Source organism: Perca flavescens, chromosome 7 (genome assembly GCF_004354835.1).
Source record: "Perca flavescens isolate YP-PL-M2 chromosome 7, PFLA_1.0, whole genome shotgun sequence".
NCBI lineage: Eukaryota > Metazoa > Chordata > Actinopteri > Perciformes > Percidae > Perca > Perca flavescens.
Window position 1 is genome coordinate 16,585,809 of NC_041337.1, and position 18,241 is coordinate 16,604,049.

General features: G+C 42.5%; 1 long non-coding RNA gene across 1 annotated transcript in view; it reads right to left on the reverse strand.

Moving 5' to 3' along the window:
* Positions 1-509: 509 nt before the first annotated feature.
* LOC114558441 (uncharacterized) overlaps positions 510-18,241 on the reverse strand; it is a 36,709-nt gene continuing 18,977 nt past the window's right edge. The window contains exon 4 of the long non-coding RNA XR_003692961.1: positions 510-834. This is a non-coding gene — a long non-coding RNA (uncharacterized LOC114558441). The remainder of the gene's footprint in view (positions 835-18,241) is intronic.

Below are 18,241 nucleotides of genomic sequence, written 5' to 3' on the forward strand. Positions count from 1 at the left end.
ACACACACACACCATACCTCCCTCACCCCCCAAAAACACGCACACTCACACTGCCACCCCCAGCACCCCGATGCAGCACCAAACACAGCTCGAAATGCAACACATCCTAAAGCTCATTTGCTAATTGCTGCAATTCCCATCAATTCTGTTTCTGTCTTGTTCAATGTCAACAGGATGATTTAAATAAAATAATGAATTATATAAATAACCAATGGGGAAACGCGTTACATTCCTCCTTTCCATGTCTTTTTGCCCCGTACATTTTTACTGTCATACTATGGCATATCTTCTCTGTTTTCAATCGTGAGCACAGGCGTGAATAGAACAACAAAAAAGATTTAAAAAAAACAAAACACACACAAAAGCTTCTTTTCTCCAGCAATACTTAATGGATTGTTGTTTAATGCACCCAAGCTATTCCACGTTTTGCTTGAAAACTTCTCTGAAATATCCACACTTTCTGTATCACACAATTTGAAATATAGCTACATTGTTTTTTTGCTCTCATGTTTCTGTATCGATATTTCTCAGTCCTAGCCACCAAAGTTAGTGCAGTGCAAACTTCTGAAATGGCATGTTATTGCAATGCTTGAACAGGCAGCAAAAAAAGCAGATTGTTGCCTCAAAAATGTGCATTTGCACGTAATTGCTGGTTTGCTTTCCCTTATTCTACTTCATTTGTAGTGTGTGGAACACACACCCATGTGGTCATCCTTCCTCTGTTTGTCTATGATTAGGCAGTATGCGCTGCTGTAATGATTCGTTCTCTTACTGTAAGAGCAGCCTTTCATCGCGACTCCTGTCTCGGCTCCGGCAGATGCTCCCCGGCTCCCCCTGTTGGGAGACAGATGAAGCGTGTGACTCAACAGGGCTGTGTGTGCGTGTGTGTGTGTTTGTGTGTGTAACACAACGCGTGGGACTGATCTGGTGGCGGAAGCGTGGATATCGGTATATCCTGCGCTGGAAGGTGTCCTTGCCAAGCTGTGTGTGTCTGTGGGCGAATGTGTGTGTGGACACAAGGCTGTGGGCATGCTGCGCTGGCAGATGGCATTTCTGCATTGCCGGGCCACCCTGGCTAACAGGGGGAGGACAGGGAGAAGGTGGGAAAGGAGGAGGAGATGGAATCTAAGTCAAAGAGAGGGAGGGGTGAGGATGGTTGGGAAAAGGAAAACTGTGAAGGGGGGAGTAAGCAGTGGGTGAGGAAAGGGTTGAGCGCATGAGTTATTACAAGGAAGATAGGGTTGATGAGGTGATGAATGAATGCATGATGAGGATGAGAAGAGGACAGGGATGTCAGTCTTGCCAAGCAACTCCAACCTTTCACATTTTTGCCCAATCATCCTCCCACACACTTTAACACAATATTAAAAACATAACTTTTAAAGAATACTACACTCATAGTATACCATTCTGATAATTTTGCTCCTCCAAGCGTGATTCTGTGGTGGTCAGTGTTGCCAGCTGGGCTCCAGTTTGTGCTGTGTGCATATATGCGCATGTGTGTGTATTGGAAAGCACTGCATGCCTGCTGGGCAGCAGGGCTGGGCCAGGTGTGGAGTGGGAGCAGTGGGAAGATTGGGAACAGTGGGCCTGTTAATTAGAGAGGGGTGATTAATGGGACAGCAGAGAAGGAGCACTGTGTTAGGGAGGAGAGATAAAGGAAGGTGGGAGGGGTTGAGGGGAGAAGGCAGGTGGGGGTGCAGGGATAAACTGTTTGGGAAAGGGGGGAATATGTGATAATGTAAAAAAAAAAAAAAAAAAAAAAAAAAAAAAAAACGTACGTATAAAGCCAGTTGCTTAAGTCGGTACTCCAAATGCAATCTGCGCTATCTAGCATGTCATACGCTAAAGAGTTTTTACCAATGCCAATACATGTGTGTTTGTGCGCATCTTTGGTGACGTCTGCCTTGGGATCCTGTGTGTAATTGAGATGTAAGAAGTGGCGTTGTGACAAACACTCCTCAGGGGATGTGGCGTGTAAACACCAATCATTTGGCAGATGCGCTGTGAGCAAATTGGCAGTGTATTCCCCGTGGCCAAGCCACACACCATTATCAGGATTGAGACTAATCGTGTGCCGTCTCCCATATGAGGAGCAATTAATACACACCGAATCAAACTGCAAGAGAACAGAGTGAGGAGTGGAAAAAGAAGAGGAGATTGAGCGATGGGGAAGAAACGAGTGGTGGTGGTTTGCGAAGAGGGAGAGAGGAGCCGAGGTAAATGAGAGAAAAGATGTTTGTGTGTAGTTTGATACATTTTCGCTGGGATCAAAACACGCTGAAAAATAAATGCTGCTTCTAGTTTTGCTTTCAGAGTCGCTCTAAGAATTCAATCTTGTTTTCAACTGGGATAAACTTTCTACAAAAGCTCACAGAGAGGAGAATAAATGACAAATGAGGAAGGCAGGACGGGGAACTGGAGTGCAAAAGCAAGAGAAAATTGACTTGAGAGTAGCCGAACATTTATAAATGTATTTCCACAAAGATTTGACACCCTGATAGTTTTACACTATCTGTATTTCTAGAAAGATGACACTTACAGGGAATCATTAATGGGAGGCTTCCCCATTCTCACCTCAATCCAGTCTTGTAGGCATTGTAGGGGAGAGCCTGCACAGCCAGACGCCAAGCCATTATTTCCTGTCTGATTGCTCTGCGGCCAGTGCGATTAAGGAAGAAGAATAAAAGGTAATTTTTCACTGTGATGGACAGAAGGAGGGAGAAAAGTAGAGCTGGTCTCGGTTTAATCTCCCGCAGAAGGAGGGAATGAGGGGGGGAATGAGGGAGGGACAGCAGCGAGAAGAAGGAAGCCATCGTTTGAGGGAATATGGTACCTAAATTAATCGTCCGGCCTGATGGCCTTTTGGATAAGATAAGTAGCATTATAATAAGGAAGGCCATATAAAAGAGCAGACGGAGCTGACAAGCCAAGGGAGACAATTCAAAGTGTCTTTTTCTTCATCTCATACACTGCAATGATTGGTCATTTAACCTACTTCATTATTCCAGTGCAATCATTTTACCCAATCGTAGGGCAGTTTGTGCGTGTGAAAAGACAGAAGGGACAATGGAAGAGAGACGGATAACACAGTGAAAGAATTATAGGCAGAGGACAACAAAGTGAGACTTCTTGGAGCCAGAGAGACAGGAAAAGAGTCAGAGCAAAAAGAGATGTTTTTGAAAGCTCTTGTAATTCATCACCTTATCACAGGAAAGCCAGGTTGTGTACGTAATTCTAAGTGGTGATCACAACTTCACAGAGGAGGTGTAGACGGAGATAAAGTAACACTTCAACCTGCTCAATAACAGCATGTTTGTCAACTTTGTAGAAGATTTATATCAGATACCATAAACTGCCAGAGAGGTTCTGCTCGGAGGAAAAGAAAGAGGACAAGCCGCTATAGTCGTAAAGCAGAGAAATCAGAAGTGCTGCTGGTATGTGGGCAGGTATTTACACTCTTTGTGGTTTTCACATACAAAATACACAAGTGTGAAAACAAATACTTTTGGCATATAAAAAGGGCTGCAACCGTTATTGCCATTATCATAAAACAAATTAATTAACTAAGAAAATCAGTTAATCTGCTAATTGTTTCAGCAAACATTAACACTGTGCTACATGCATGCCAGGCAAAATATTTCAATTTTCAACAATCATTAGTGGCTTGCAAATGAACAACTTCCAATTGAATTAAGATGAATCAGTCGAGTCAGTTGCTTTTCAGATGGATTTGTGATCGATTACATGCCTTAACATCATTATGTACTCTGCCCAGCATCATCATTACTAAATATGCTTGAAATCAACTCTGTTTTGTTAAGACATTAATATCTTTCATCACCAACAGATACCAACACCTTTCCTCTCAGTGCTGTTCTGGCAACTTCACCGGAGAAAGAGGTTGATCAGCTTGTTATGTCAATATCTGCTACCCCCTGCTTTGAAGTTTTAAGCTTCTGTGTGTAGTGTGTGTGTATTTGTTTGAGCACTTGTGCATATCAGCATACTCTTGAAAAGAGTCCGTCGGCTCTCTCGCAGTCCCAGTTTCGCTCCCATTGAGTGATTGTGTGTGTGCGTTTCCCGCAGAGCAAACATGTTAGTTTGTCTGTTCTCACAGTGGGCAAACAGCGAAGGGGGCTCATGAGTGGTGTTAATGGGGAGAAGAAGGAGCGGGGTAAAGGGTAGATTGGGGAGGCGGCACAGGAGGCGAGAGAGGGGATAGGGGTTATAATTTAATGTGGAGCAAGATGTGCATCAGTACTTAATGCAGGTGTTTGATGGTGTTTATGTGTGTTGTATATAAGTAGAAGTGGATCTACATCAATGCGTGTGTGTGTGTGTGTGTGTGTGTGTGTGTGTGTGTGTGTGTGTGTGTGTGTGTGTGTGTGTGTGTGTGTGTGTGTGTGTGTGTGTGTGTGTGTGTAAGGGGCCACAGGGCAACCTCAGAGAAACTCCACTAATTGCGACCACTGGGTTTTACCTGAGGGTCTTCTCTGGCTAATATCATTAGCTAATCTGCTGTGTGTTGTCCCCCTTGCCCTCTCAGTCAGAGCGCCCCGCTCTAGTAGCACAACCAGCGGCATCCAACCCCCCCAAAAACACTTACACCCCATGCCTCCTTCCCAGAGCCTAATGCAGACTGCTGAGTACGGGCTTGTGATGCTGGAAGGCCCCTGCATCTGGGCTCCACTGACAAAGAAGATTAATACCTCAGCCACACACACACACACACACACACACACACACACACACACACACACACACACACACACACACACACACACACACACACACACACACACACACACACACACACACACACACACACACACACACACACACACATTCGTGCCCACGCAGCAAGGTACCTTCATGGATGCTCTTATAAATGCACGCAAACACACACGCATTCCAACCTCAATCAAAACCAAAAACAGAGGGAATCGGCGCATCCTATCCTCTCACCACCCAAACTCCCTCCTTCATCCTGCCTCCGTTTCTCCAGGCTGTGGACCACTCCAAGTCTGCCTCCCATTTCCCCTCCACAACCCCCCTCCCACCCCACTTTAAATAGAATCTCCAGGCCACAGAAAAACAACTTTCTGCTGATGTGACTACTCCTTCATCCTTCCCATCTTTCCCCTCTTACTCCCACTCCCATCACACACCTATGGTTATGGGGAGCACGGCTGAATATGAGCCCTGAGCTCTGATGCAGACGTCCTATGTGAGAGGGATGCCCCCTGTGGAGAAAAAGTCCACAAGGCACACATGCTCTCACGAGTCTGTTTCATTTAAAACCAACTGCATCCGGCTTGTCCACCGGTTCAAAGTAATAACACATCATTGATGCACAAGAGTACAGCTCAATGAAAAAGATTCAATAAAGTTTGAATTAAGGAAACAATTTACTGTACAACATACACATTTGCAATTATGAATAAGTGAACTAAATCTGATGTAAAAAAAGAAGAAAAAAAGAATCATAATTCTGTGAATAGTTGTTCAGTTCCCACAACTTCCAGACACTGATGTCTAGCTGACCACATATCTGTTTCAGGGATTTGTAAATGTGAAATTGCTAACACGATATCACCTAAAATATAATTTTAAAAAAATTGAGAAAGGTGAAAAGGCAAATGGGAAGCAGTGAAGAACTGGTGTTAAAAAAAGGGGCGAGGGTTATTTCCAGATGTGAATGATTTCTTTATCTCACCTCAGTGTGTTCATAGTGGAAACTCCCAGGCATTCCCCTGGGGGCTGCCAAATGTGTGGTTTGGCCTCTGAGAGAGAAGAGAAAGGGGCACAACCTCCTACCACATTCACCTGTGACAGCCGGCAAGACTGAAGGACCACACCTGTCACTGGTGGCAAGGAGTGTTTGCATGTGTGGAAATGTACGAATTGAAGTGATCAAAAAAAAAATTAATGGGAAAGATATAAAACGACAGAGAGAGAGAAAGGGAAAGAGAGAGGCAAATGAATGGAAAAACAGTTGACCGTAGCGTTAGAGCAAAGGATCAGATAAAAGAGTGATCACTTAGGCAGGGATTACTCTGGCACATCTCTGCACGCCTAAACGCTTCCCTGTGTCAGCACATTGGCTGCTTGTCAAAGAACAGAAAGAGAGAGCGACAGAGAGACCGAGACAGAAAGACCAACCAGTAGAAGGGAATCTTCATCTGCGCAGAAACCACAAAAAAAAAAAAGAAGTCAGGAAAAGCCGCAAAGGAAGAGGGTGACGAAGTTGCACGCTACATCTCCGACAAAAGATGGTGATACAGGTGAGTGACACTTTACTAAATAAGCAGAAACAATCAGCAGACACTTGCATACGGATATGTAACTTTTAGAGGAAAAGGCCAGGCTTTTATATCAATTAAAAATAAGAATAATCCAGGTAAAATATTTAAGAAAAAGAAAGAGGGAGACCAGCAGTTTGAAGGATGCAGTGTGTGCATGTAAACACACACACACACACACACACACACACACACACACACACACACACACACACACACACACACACACACACACACACACACCTTCCTGGCCTAGGTATTAGAGAAGCAACACTCAGGAAATGCCAGTGCAGTGTTGATATTGCTCATAATGTTTTTTGTTTTTTTTTCTAACTGCTTTTGTATTACTGTAGTGGAGAGCAAAGAGCAAGGATGTCATCCTTCTCATCATTCCAGTATCACTTGTATCTTTTTAAATGTTTTTATTAAATAGTTTCAATAGAAAATCCTAGTTGATACATTTATTTCCATCAGAAAACAAATTAGATGTATTGTATGAAGTCAAATCGTGAATTAGAAGATCCGATACTTGTTTCCAAATCCTAGCTCATATGTTAACCAATTATAATAAGGGATTTTAATGGTTTTTTTAACCTTTGTATCATTTTTAATCTACATTTTATATATTGTATTTCAATTTCATTCAAGTGTGAGTCATGCACCAGCGAGAGAGTTTACACAGAAATAGCAACAAAAGTGGTTAAACTGATTTGATATCAGGCTTTATAGCTTTCATGAAAATATATCAAACTGTCTTTTAGACTGTGTGTGTGTGTGTGGGGGGGGAGAGAGAAAATGTAGGTAATATCAATTTAAACAAAAATAATAAAACACTTTTACCATGTAATTTTACCATGAGTCATATTTCAATATCAGAATATAAAGGGGACCATTTGTGAGCATTATAAAAATGAATAACTACAGTGGGAAGTGTCATGATCAAACTTGTAATATTGTTTGGGGTATATTGTAGGTGTATTCTTCCACTCTCTTCGCCCTATCGGACCGGCATTCCATGTCCTTATAAATAATTCATTTTTTAATCCGATTTCCCACAGCGATTCTCAGTGTGTTAGTCACATATTCAATAACGGCGCGCGGTGAATAATCTGGCTGTGTTTCTGTGATTTTCCCCCATGTTCTGCGGAGGAGTGGTGGTGGGGGGGGGGGGGGTCTGTCGGAGTCTGAAAGACAGTGGAGGAGGACGATGGAGGAGAGGAGTGAGGTGCATCATCAGTCAAAATCCCTACAGGTTGACAATGAACAGATGCATGCATTTCTACTACACATCCATGTTTAGGATTACTTGTCTCTTTCATCTGGAGCCTGAACATCAGCGCTGTCTCTCCTAGCGCTCTCTCACAGCTACACATCTGGAGGGCTGGGGATGACTTGTACAATGATTAAATAATTTCTCAATTGACAATGAGAGGCAGGTCCAAGAACAAGGAAAATGTGAAAAATACAGGGCATTGTATAAATATTTCTATCATATTTTCCTCTTCTTCATTTTTTTTTTTTTTTTTTTTTAAAAAGGTCTCTTTTTTCTATTTTTCTATTCTTAGGGATTTGCAGAAAAGCAAATAAATAAATGAATTTACATGAAAAACTTAAATAAGAAAAAATGCATTACAGTCCATAGTTTGGAATTCTTGTTCTGGGATGATTTCCAATGTTTTCTCGTGGAAAATGTGGAAAACAAGACATGATTTATATAGGGGAATAAAATGTATGGAGAAATTTGTCTTTAATAATACAGGGCAAGCTTAATTATTGTGGACATTTCTTTTTCTCAAAAGTACCACAAACTTGAGAGTGTGACACAAACATTCTGAGTGGTGAAGGAGTGGAAATGCCTCACCATACCATGCCACTGTTTTTCCCCCCACAGTGCCCTGGGGCGCTGTTTCTTCCAGCCACACAGTCTGGCCACAATCACACAGACAAACATGCAACTGCAGTTCACCGAGAACTCCCAACACAGCAGACACCAATCAATTGCCATTTTGTAGCTCTTTCTTTGAAAAATATGTATCTAATTTATCCTAATATGATTTTTTTTTTCAGCCACAGGCAAGTGAACCCCACAACAATAGAGCTGAAAGGGTTTGTACTGTGTCAATATAAATAAAACCAAAAGCATCAGATGCCACAAAGATGGAAAATTCCACAACAAGAAACAGTGGGTTTGAACGGTGTGCTACAACTGAAGAATGTGCGTGTGAACTTCCACATGAATGGACAGCTAAATCACAGTCCATTTTCTGCTAAAGGCTGCATGATTGAATGACTGTCTGTAACTTAATCTCAGTAATGAAACCAGCACGGCCGACACAGAGAGTTAATAGGTCTGGAACCAGGATTTCTTTTACACGCTGCTTTTACTGTGTTGAAACTGAGAAGACGCATCTCAAACCTCCTGAATTTGTGTTTGTGTGTGTGTGTGTGTGTGTGTGTGTGTGTGTGTGTGTGTGTGTGTGTGTGTGTGTAACAAGGTACAAAAGCAGATAGGGCAAAATGTGCATCAATAAATACAGAATTAGTGCATCTTGCTAATTCTGAAACTGCCTAAGCGAGACTAAAATGATATCTCTCAAACACCCAATTAGTGCATTTACTTATGTCCACTCAGCATGTTTGTTCATACTCAATGGCATTAAGTAACTAAATACGAAGCAATGGACCCAACTCCTGAAAACCCTCATCTATTAACTATATTATCACACAATTCTTTGTAACTAAGAAACTTAACCTCTGACCATTCAGTGACATAACCGGAGACACAGAGTTAATGATAAAGAGTTCTTGAGGCAGGATGTTGTGTGATTGTAATGGGAGAAAAAAAATTGGATCGCTCTCTGGACAGCAAGTGCCCTTTCACGTCTACACACACACACACACACACACACACACACACACACACACACACACACACACACACACACACACACACACACACACACACACACACACACACACACACACACACACACACACACACACACACACACACACACACACACACACACACACACACACACACACACACACACACACACACACACACACACACACACACACACACACACACACACACACACACACACACACCTGAAAGCAGCATGACATCTCAACAGTTGGCTTGACAAACCTAGAGCACCCCCTAGTGTTGTGTTTCCATTAATCCACAGGGCCACAATGATCAACATAGAAAAAAGTGTTTTCGGCAATGACACACACACACGCGTGCACGCGCAAACACACACACACACACACACACACACACACACACAAACACGCACACGCACGCACGCACACACACACACACACACACACACACACACACACACACACACACACACACACACACACACACACACACACACACACACACACACACACACACACACACACACCTCAACAGGCTGCAAATCATACATAAGGAAGGTTTGTATTCCTATATTAATAAGACCACAATAACACAACTTCCTTTCAAAGATAAGCTGGATCACTTCATATTTTCTCAATGGAGCACGGGGGTATGCCTTTCTTAAAAACCTTTAACATTTTTGATTTTTGATCCAACCAAGCAACATATTCCTATAAACTGCGAGAGAAGTTCACACTTTATTTGCAACTTCCTATAGGCCATCACTTAATTTTTTCCTTGGTTCAATCATGGGAGATCATATTTGGACGATTTACTTATTTTTTGGGCAAAAACATTTCTATAAATCAATAGGTTACAGCACCCCAGACGAAGGCTGACTTGGGGATTTTCTCTCAGGCTAGCAGGCAAAGATCCCACTTAGGTTTTGGGAGGGTTGAGTGTGATGCAAAGCCTTGCCCGGCGTCCAAAGCAAACCCTTGGCTAAAGCCTAATGTGCGTTTCCATCCAGGCTCATGTAAATGTTTGTGATTAAAAAGGGAGATATGAGAGCCGAGGCGTTTCTGCAATCTTGCACATCCTAATTTGGTACTGGGGGAGTTAACACACCTGCCAGCTTACTGCTGACGAGGGTGATTTCTCAACTGTTGTTGTTTGTGCCGTCAGTTTAAGGAGAGACGAAGACAGTGAGAAGTCCAGGCTGGGCAAGACAGAGGAAACACACATGCACACATCTAAAATACACCCTATACACACACAGATCCCAGGCTGCTGCCAATAACAGGCCATCCTAACATGTGAAAATGTTGACTGCTTGATGATTGATGGTAGTTATTTGTGGCTTTCTAACCCTCCTTTTTTGCCTCCACTCACCCCTCTTCCTCCTCTTTCTTCATCGTCGTCCTCCTCTGCTCCGTCTCATCTTTGTGCTGTTGCTTCCCCCAGACAGTGTGAACATGATTAATAATGTGTAATGTTGTGTAAGCGGCCTGCTGTCCATCATTCCACTTGGAGGACAGAGATGTGAGCTCCAAACACTGAGTTTCAGGTAATGTGTAAAACTGCAAACACAAACCTGATCTAGAATAAATCAGGTTATATAAAAAATATGAACTTCTAACAATTAGGCCTATATACCACATCTCTGAGAGCTAAAAAATGTAAATACTTTTGTATTTGTGTATATTGTGCCTGACAAGGCACGTATACACTTTTAGTTCAGACAAAAGCATTGGATTTGACAGTTTCTGTAAGAAAAGCTTGGTTTTTCATAATGTATATCTATATTTAGATGTTGGTATGGGGACAGACATATAAATAAAGATGTGAATACAGAGACAAATGAATAAGTGGCAGTGTAGTTCTGGGTGCCACACTGCCAGCTCCCCATCCATCACTCGCTAACACTGTGCGTCTGTGTCTGTGGGTCTGCGTGCATGTGTGTGTCTGTGTGTGAGGATGAACCCTGGGACTAACTGGAGCCAAGGTCACATTGTGTGTGTGCGTGCGTGCGTGTGTGTGTGCGTGCGTGCGGAGGAAGAAGAGGAGGAGGATAAGGAGAGAGAAAGAGGAGAGGACATCAGAGGCCACAGTGCAAGTTCCTCATCCATCATTCTGTAAGACCAAACTTCAGAAGAAGGAAAGGGAGAGGGGAAAGGCAGAGAGGAGATGTTTTCTTGCTCCCTTCCTCTTTTCCTCAAGTAATCAATGAGGCAAAACGGGGCCTGCGTTGTTTCTACAGCAGAGCCAGGAATTCCTGTTTCTTTGACTCACCCTCTTTGGCCTACAATCATCCTCTTCTCTGCACAACCTGGTCTACAGACAGACAGGGGGAGGGACGGGGAGAGAGAAAGAGATAGAGATAGAGATAGAGAGAGAGAGAGAGAGAGAGAGAGAGAGAGAGAGAGAGAGAGAGAGAGAGATAGATAGATAGATAGATAGATAGAGAGAGAGAGAGAGAGAGAGAGAGAGAGAGAGAGAGAGACTGGGGGTGTGGGGGACAAGACAGGACAGGGCCTTTAGTCTAGAGATCATTACCTTTACATTATTAATGTATGGCCAAACCACAAAGGACATTCACAGACAATGAGGAAGAGAGTGACTGCTTCTCTGCGCTCTACAGTGAAACGAACAGGGAAGGTTTCTGAATTAAAGTATGTGGTGTGCACCCTACCTGACTATACAAGACCAACACTTAACAGAACATTCAGTGGAAAATTAATACTTTTTTTTTTTAGACCAAAATGTGTCCGTAAAAACTGTCAAGTACTAAAAGCTGATTGAAGCAATTAATTTGGGTTTGGTGAGATTTTTAATGTTATTCTTTGGTTGGAAAGATCCTGATTAAAATCCTAATTTTGCCAATTTTAGACTATTTTATTTTGGCTTTTCTTTCGTGACCGATTTATTGAAACTGAAATGTTTAGACAACATGTATCATTTGAGAAGTTTGGCGGCTTTTGTTAAATGAAAAAAATTGGGCTTTGCAGAAAAATATATTTTTATTTCTAAAAGTAACTTATCGGAAAAAAATAAAGAAGTGTTGTTTTGGTTTTGGTGCCGGTATCATATTGACACTAGTACAGAATAATTTCAAATGATAAGCTATCACATTTATACTATCTACATTTGTAGAAAAATAACGTTAAAAAGTATTCATTAAGATACATATTTAATGTATTTATAAAAAAATAAATAAGCAAAAAAAAAACAATGTAGGTATTAGGTTAAAAAAAGCATGAATAAGAAAATCTGTGTGTGTTAGGCATAAAGCAGGTTTGGCAGACACTTTGGTGAAGCTGAGAGCAGAATTAAGGAGTGTGCTGTATGTTTCATTAAATGCTCAATATATCTTGTGTTTTCTGCATCATTTAAGCCCCATTACAGAACAGTAGCACTGCTTTAATTACTAAAGTGCCTTTCAAAAGGCATCACCTCAGGCGCTGATTCCTGCTCTCACACACACACACACACACACACACACACACACACACACACACACACACACACACACACACACACACACACTTGCATTGTGCGTGAAGTCGTATACACACTTGCACGCACACAGATGCATACATTTGTGCTAACTGCAAGAAATGCGGGTGCCCACACACCTGCATTCACACTCACACATACAACAAATAAAGACAAACACAAAGCCTACACTGTCTTATCTCCATTTACCTCTGTCTATTGTTATATTCTAACGCTTTATTTCTCTTGTTCTCTAAGCTGTGTCTGCTTTTGTCCCTCTGCGTGTCTTTCTGTGTAACAGATGACAGCAGCCTTGCAGTGACTGGGGCTGCTGTCTTGGCTGCCGGACCCATTTGACTTGCCAGCTTGGCCGGAGGATGAACCCCGGGACTAACTGGAGCCAAGGTCAGATTCTGTGTGTGTGTGTGTGTGTGTGTGTGTGTGTGTGTGTGTGAGGTGTTAGTGCGGATGAAGACTGCATGCTTGGTTACAGTATATTCACGGTACTAAACGTTACAGGAAAAATCCTTCTGCGCATTTGAGAATTTGAGTGCTTGCATGTGAAGGTATGTGAGAAGTGTGTGCTGAGCCAGCTGCAGATTGAAGGGAGGTGGAGGTAAAGGGAGTGTTGTTCAGAGCAATTGATACATTGCAAATAGAGTGGGCTTCCTGTCTGGGTTTTGTGGCTAAGGTGCTAAACGCTCCAGGAAACCAGATACACTTGCACATCCTCTAAAGAGATAGAGGGACAGGGTGGGAAGGTGGAGGAAACATGAGGGGTGGGAGGAAAAGAGGAAAAGGTATAGAAAGAGCCAGACACTGTCTGAGGAAAGTCTGCATTTTTCTATACCTCCCTATAATCTGCTATTATTTAAACTGTTGGCATTTGAGCAGCAGTGATGGCTGTTTAAAATCAAAGAAGGGTTATTTCTCAGAGAATGCCTTTGTCGTTTGTTCTCCTTCTCCTCTAATGAGATGGAATGTGGCTAAATTAGCAGCTGAGAGGCAAAGCTTCATTTACAAGACAATCAAATGATCCTTTACAAAACACACTCAATATGCATTAGATGTTGGCTTTGTGAATATAGGATGGCCTCCTTATGCACTGAAATGGGGAGGGGGTGTATTTGGGTGTTGCGCGGTGGAGAAAAATGCCAAACTGAAATCATCCATCACAATGCAATAAAAAGGCCTGCAGCGCTCTGAGTGGGTGACAGGAGCGAGATGTTTGTATTGGCCCACTGGGTTTCCCTCTGTGAAGTAGGGAATGTGTAAATGAATGTGTAAATGTTAAAAAATGTTCTTTTTATTAGACGAATTGCATCATTAAATCACATTATAAAAACAAAAGATGCACCATTAATTTCCTCCCCAAACAGCCGTAAGTACATGTCTCTCTGTCCCTGTGCTCATCTCTGTGTACCCCCATGGGGCGGCAATTCCAAAGCTATTCCATTCCATTATACAGATCAATCAGGTTGGGGATATCTATGAACACATGTTTGGGCCTGGATGAGTCAGAAGGCAAAAAAACTTTCTAATTGTGAGTAGGCTTGTATCTCTGCCTACAAGCCAAACAGAGGTCCCAGCAAACAGGTAGTGTCTCCTTTCCACTTTTTGCCCTTCCTCCATCAGGACAAAAAGGTAGCATGAATAATAGATGAGGGAGGTGATGAGATCAATCAGAGGCTATCAGTCTGGGAGATAGGAGCGGACAGAGTAGGACGTAGATCTGCACTGGACTAGAACAGCAGACCAGTTGTCAGAGATTGCAGCGAGAGGCGGAGATAAGCACTCTATAGACTGGGGACAGCTCGACCAGAGAGGCCTTGGTGCAAAATATATATGTACAGAGAAAAATGAGAAGGATAGGAAACTGCCAGAGGCCCAAAAACCCACACAGAAACATCTCATCATAAACCTGCATTCGCACCCATCCGTGCATGCATTGACCCCCCCGCACCTCTGCATCACACGTTCTCACATCTGTGACAATGCCACCGCAGCATGACAAATGCAAACAAAAGGTTCACCAATTTATCACTCTAGCGAAGAGGGTGGGGCTAATTATACAACTGAAAATTATGACTTTCTGTTGTTTTGTTTGTCCTCTAAGAGATTACAATGCTGAGGATGGAGGTGTAGAGGGAAAAAATAGCCTTGCAGCTTCTCTGTGACGGGGCACACACACAAAACAAACTCACAAACACACACAAATACAGCTTGCGCCCCTGCCGCCTGTACCTCGCCTCTGCTTGCAGGCATGATCAATCCAGTGCAGAGTGGGAAGATTTTGACCCTAAACAGAAAAGTCCTGTTGAGGCTGCGAGAGGCACTGATTTATTTATGTACCACTCCATCCACATTAATTATCCCCACGCAGCTGCAAGCCCAAATTCTTCTTCCCCCAGCTGTACCTATGCTGTGATACACACACATACGCACACACAAATAAATAAATAAAGCGTGCACATGCCCCCATTGCCTTGCAAGGCTTTTCTTATAGTGTCTGGGTGGCACAGAGAACACGGGCCGTCACAGCCGTGAAAGATTGCGCACCCAGATTTAGCACACACGCAAATAACAAACCAATAGCAAACACAAATACATGCACGCAAACAGAGTTTGTCCTGAAGTGTCCTCTCATGCTGCACTGTTTTTCCAGCTTCCACTTCTTCTCTTTCTCTCGCTCTCACCCACCGATGAATCCTTTATTTAGTAGCCATACCACAATGGAAGAATACCATATTACAAATAAAATTCCTGCATTAAAATATTTCACTAAGTAGAAGTTAATAAGGTTTAGAGCATTACAATGGGATTTAAGGACCAAAAATGTTTAAGGACCATTCTGGAGCTACATAACTTTCTACTAAAGAATTAAATTAGTGACTTGCATAAGCATTTTTATTAGTATTGTGTTTTATTATCTTATCGTGTTTTTAATGTAAAATCTTAAATCTGAAAAGCAAGTAGCAACTACAGCAGTTGGACAATTGTAATTGAGTAAAAGTATGGTAAGCCCGACTTCTCTCTGAAATCTACTAGGGTAAAATGATGCGCCTAGTAACTCCCCAGTTCTGTCCACTTCAACTTCATCCACCAAAACTTACACCCTCTTACCTTCCTTTTCGGTTTTGTTGTGAAGTTGCTGTCCCCAGGTGACACTAGGCTGTGTGTGTGTGTGTGTGTGTGTGTGTGTGTGTGTGTGTGTGTGTGTGTGTGTGTGTGTGTGTGTGTGTGTGTGTGTGTGTGTGTTACAAGCAGCAGCTCCACCACTGTGCGTTCCCCAAACAGAGCTAGTGGTGTGTGAGGTGTCACTGAGAACTCCACTCATTATGGCCTACATTAGCACCCTACCTCGCCCTGATTAGTCCCCTGCTGAGCTGAAACCCACAGTGCAAGTGTGTTTTTGTGCACGTGGGTGAGGCAGAGAGAGGCAGGAAGAGAGACGGAGGGAGTGAAAAAGAAAGAGAGAGAGACCTTTTTACTCTTTAGGATGAACATTGTCTCTTCATCCCAGTGACAGCGTCCTCATTTCTCTAATACAAATGGCTGCCGGTACTGGTCGGCATGCATCAGGAGCTTGGGAGTGGGCCCCATCACTGCTCCTGTGTCGCTCTCATTTATTACCCAGTTTGTTTGCACTCTTATCCACGGCCTTGCGCTGCCAGCCCATCCATCAAACACACACACAGACACACTCAGGCTCACACATACACACACGTCTGCCCGCTGACAGTCAGCACCTTGCCTTCCTGGACATTGAGACACATAAATACTTACATACTGCTTTGCGTTTGCATGAGCCCTCATACACTTATCTCTACGCCCACAAATGCTGCCCTAACAACACACTTACACGTGTAGTTCAAATGGGGAATTCTCCCACGCTTCTTTTTCCTCTTACACCACTCCATCATTGTCATCTGTTCTTTAGCTCTATTTGTTTCTGTACTCTCATTTTCATTCCACTGACACTTTCTACCAGTCAAAAATCCCCATGAGGACAAGTGTTTGTAAGAGTGTGGCATTGATCAAATCCTCACTCATCAATATCAGTCAATATGCATAATCTCATAGATTCATTAATCAATACTTTCACGAATGCCTGGCCACAGCCCGTGCTATTCCTTAGGGGAACTGTGAACATGCCGACATAGCACAGAGGAAAAGAAATCCGTGTGTAAAACAAGAAGATCAAAGAGGAATTACTTTTATTTCAAATATGACCAGCAAAGACAGTGACTGTAAGTGAAGCATTACTATTCAAATATGCAAATCTTACATTTCTTTAAAAGAAGCATTTTTTTTTTTTATCTAAAATTGATAGCAGTTTTGGGAAATGTTCATCTTGTGGCCTATCATTACGGTTGGTTAGAAACTGGTGCCCAAGGCCAAATTGTGTACATGAAACGTATCGTTACACTCCATTGTGTTTTGTCTGATCGCTGGTTACATGATTGGCCACCGCAGCGTGACGTTGGGTTGAGTTTCTCCAAAAGTTGATTCTGTTTCAATCCCCTGTGGTCCCCACCGCCCAACCTAAATGGACTACCCACTTTCAAATGAATGGAAAGACTGGCGGTTTTTCCCAACGCCTGATTTGGTGTGAATTCAGCCTTATTCTTGTTGACTATTTCCTGACATTTCATAGAGGGAAGATTAAGCAAGCAGATAATCAACAGATAGATGGATAATTAAAATAATTTGTTGTAGCACTTACTGTATGTGGAAGGTTCTACAAGAATGAGGATTGGGGGCATTATCAAAATACTGTATGATGTATAATGCGGCAAGATCAAACAGACCAGCATCAACAATAATATCAAATTACCACTGGACTACTGGGGATAACAACAGTGGATTTACAAGGTTCAGTGCACCCCTTGTACCAGACAGCACTAAGACCGCAGCATAGATTTTTCACACTGTGTCAAGGTCACAATACCGACCAAAACCCATCACCTTCCTGTAAAATGCTACTTCACTAAAGCCATATTTTTCTATTCCAGGGATGGGTCAGCCGGAAATAATCAATATCGTTAATTATGTTTACTGGAGGACTCACTTCTATTGGCACGTCAAATGGGAAATAATGGAAAAATTTCCAACCATACAGGATATCAATATGTGGTCTAAATCATCCATTTAAAAAAAAAAAATCATCTTTCATAATATTCTTTCATATGTAAATTAAAAACACATTGGGATATTAAGATCAAAAACACTAATCTGTTTCATTGCACAATAAAAGCAGACACACACACACAGACTTACACAGACTCACACATAGCATGGTTGGGGGCCAGCTGCCAGCAAATGAAGGATCTCCCTCCCAATTCACTTGTTATTGTGCTGTCTGGGTGACAAGTATACCTATAGAGTGAGTATTTATTTCCGGAATGTTTTGTTCCGTTTTCCTGCAATGATGAATGTTTCTTTTATAAATCCATCGCCAGGCTTTTTAAACCATAAACAATATTTCTCCAGCCCAGATTCCTTGTGCAGCAGTCTTGGGGAACCTTGAGATTTCCAGGCTCTGATTTAATGGCTCGTAATTCTTGAAAGG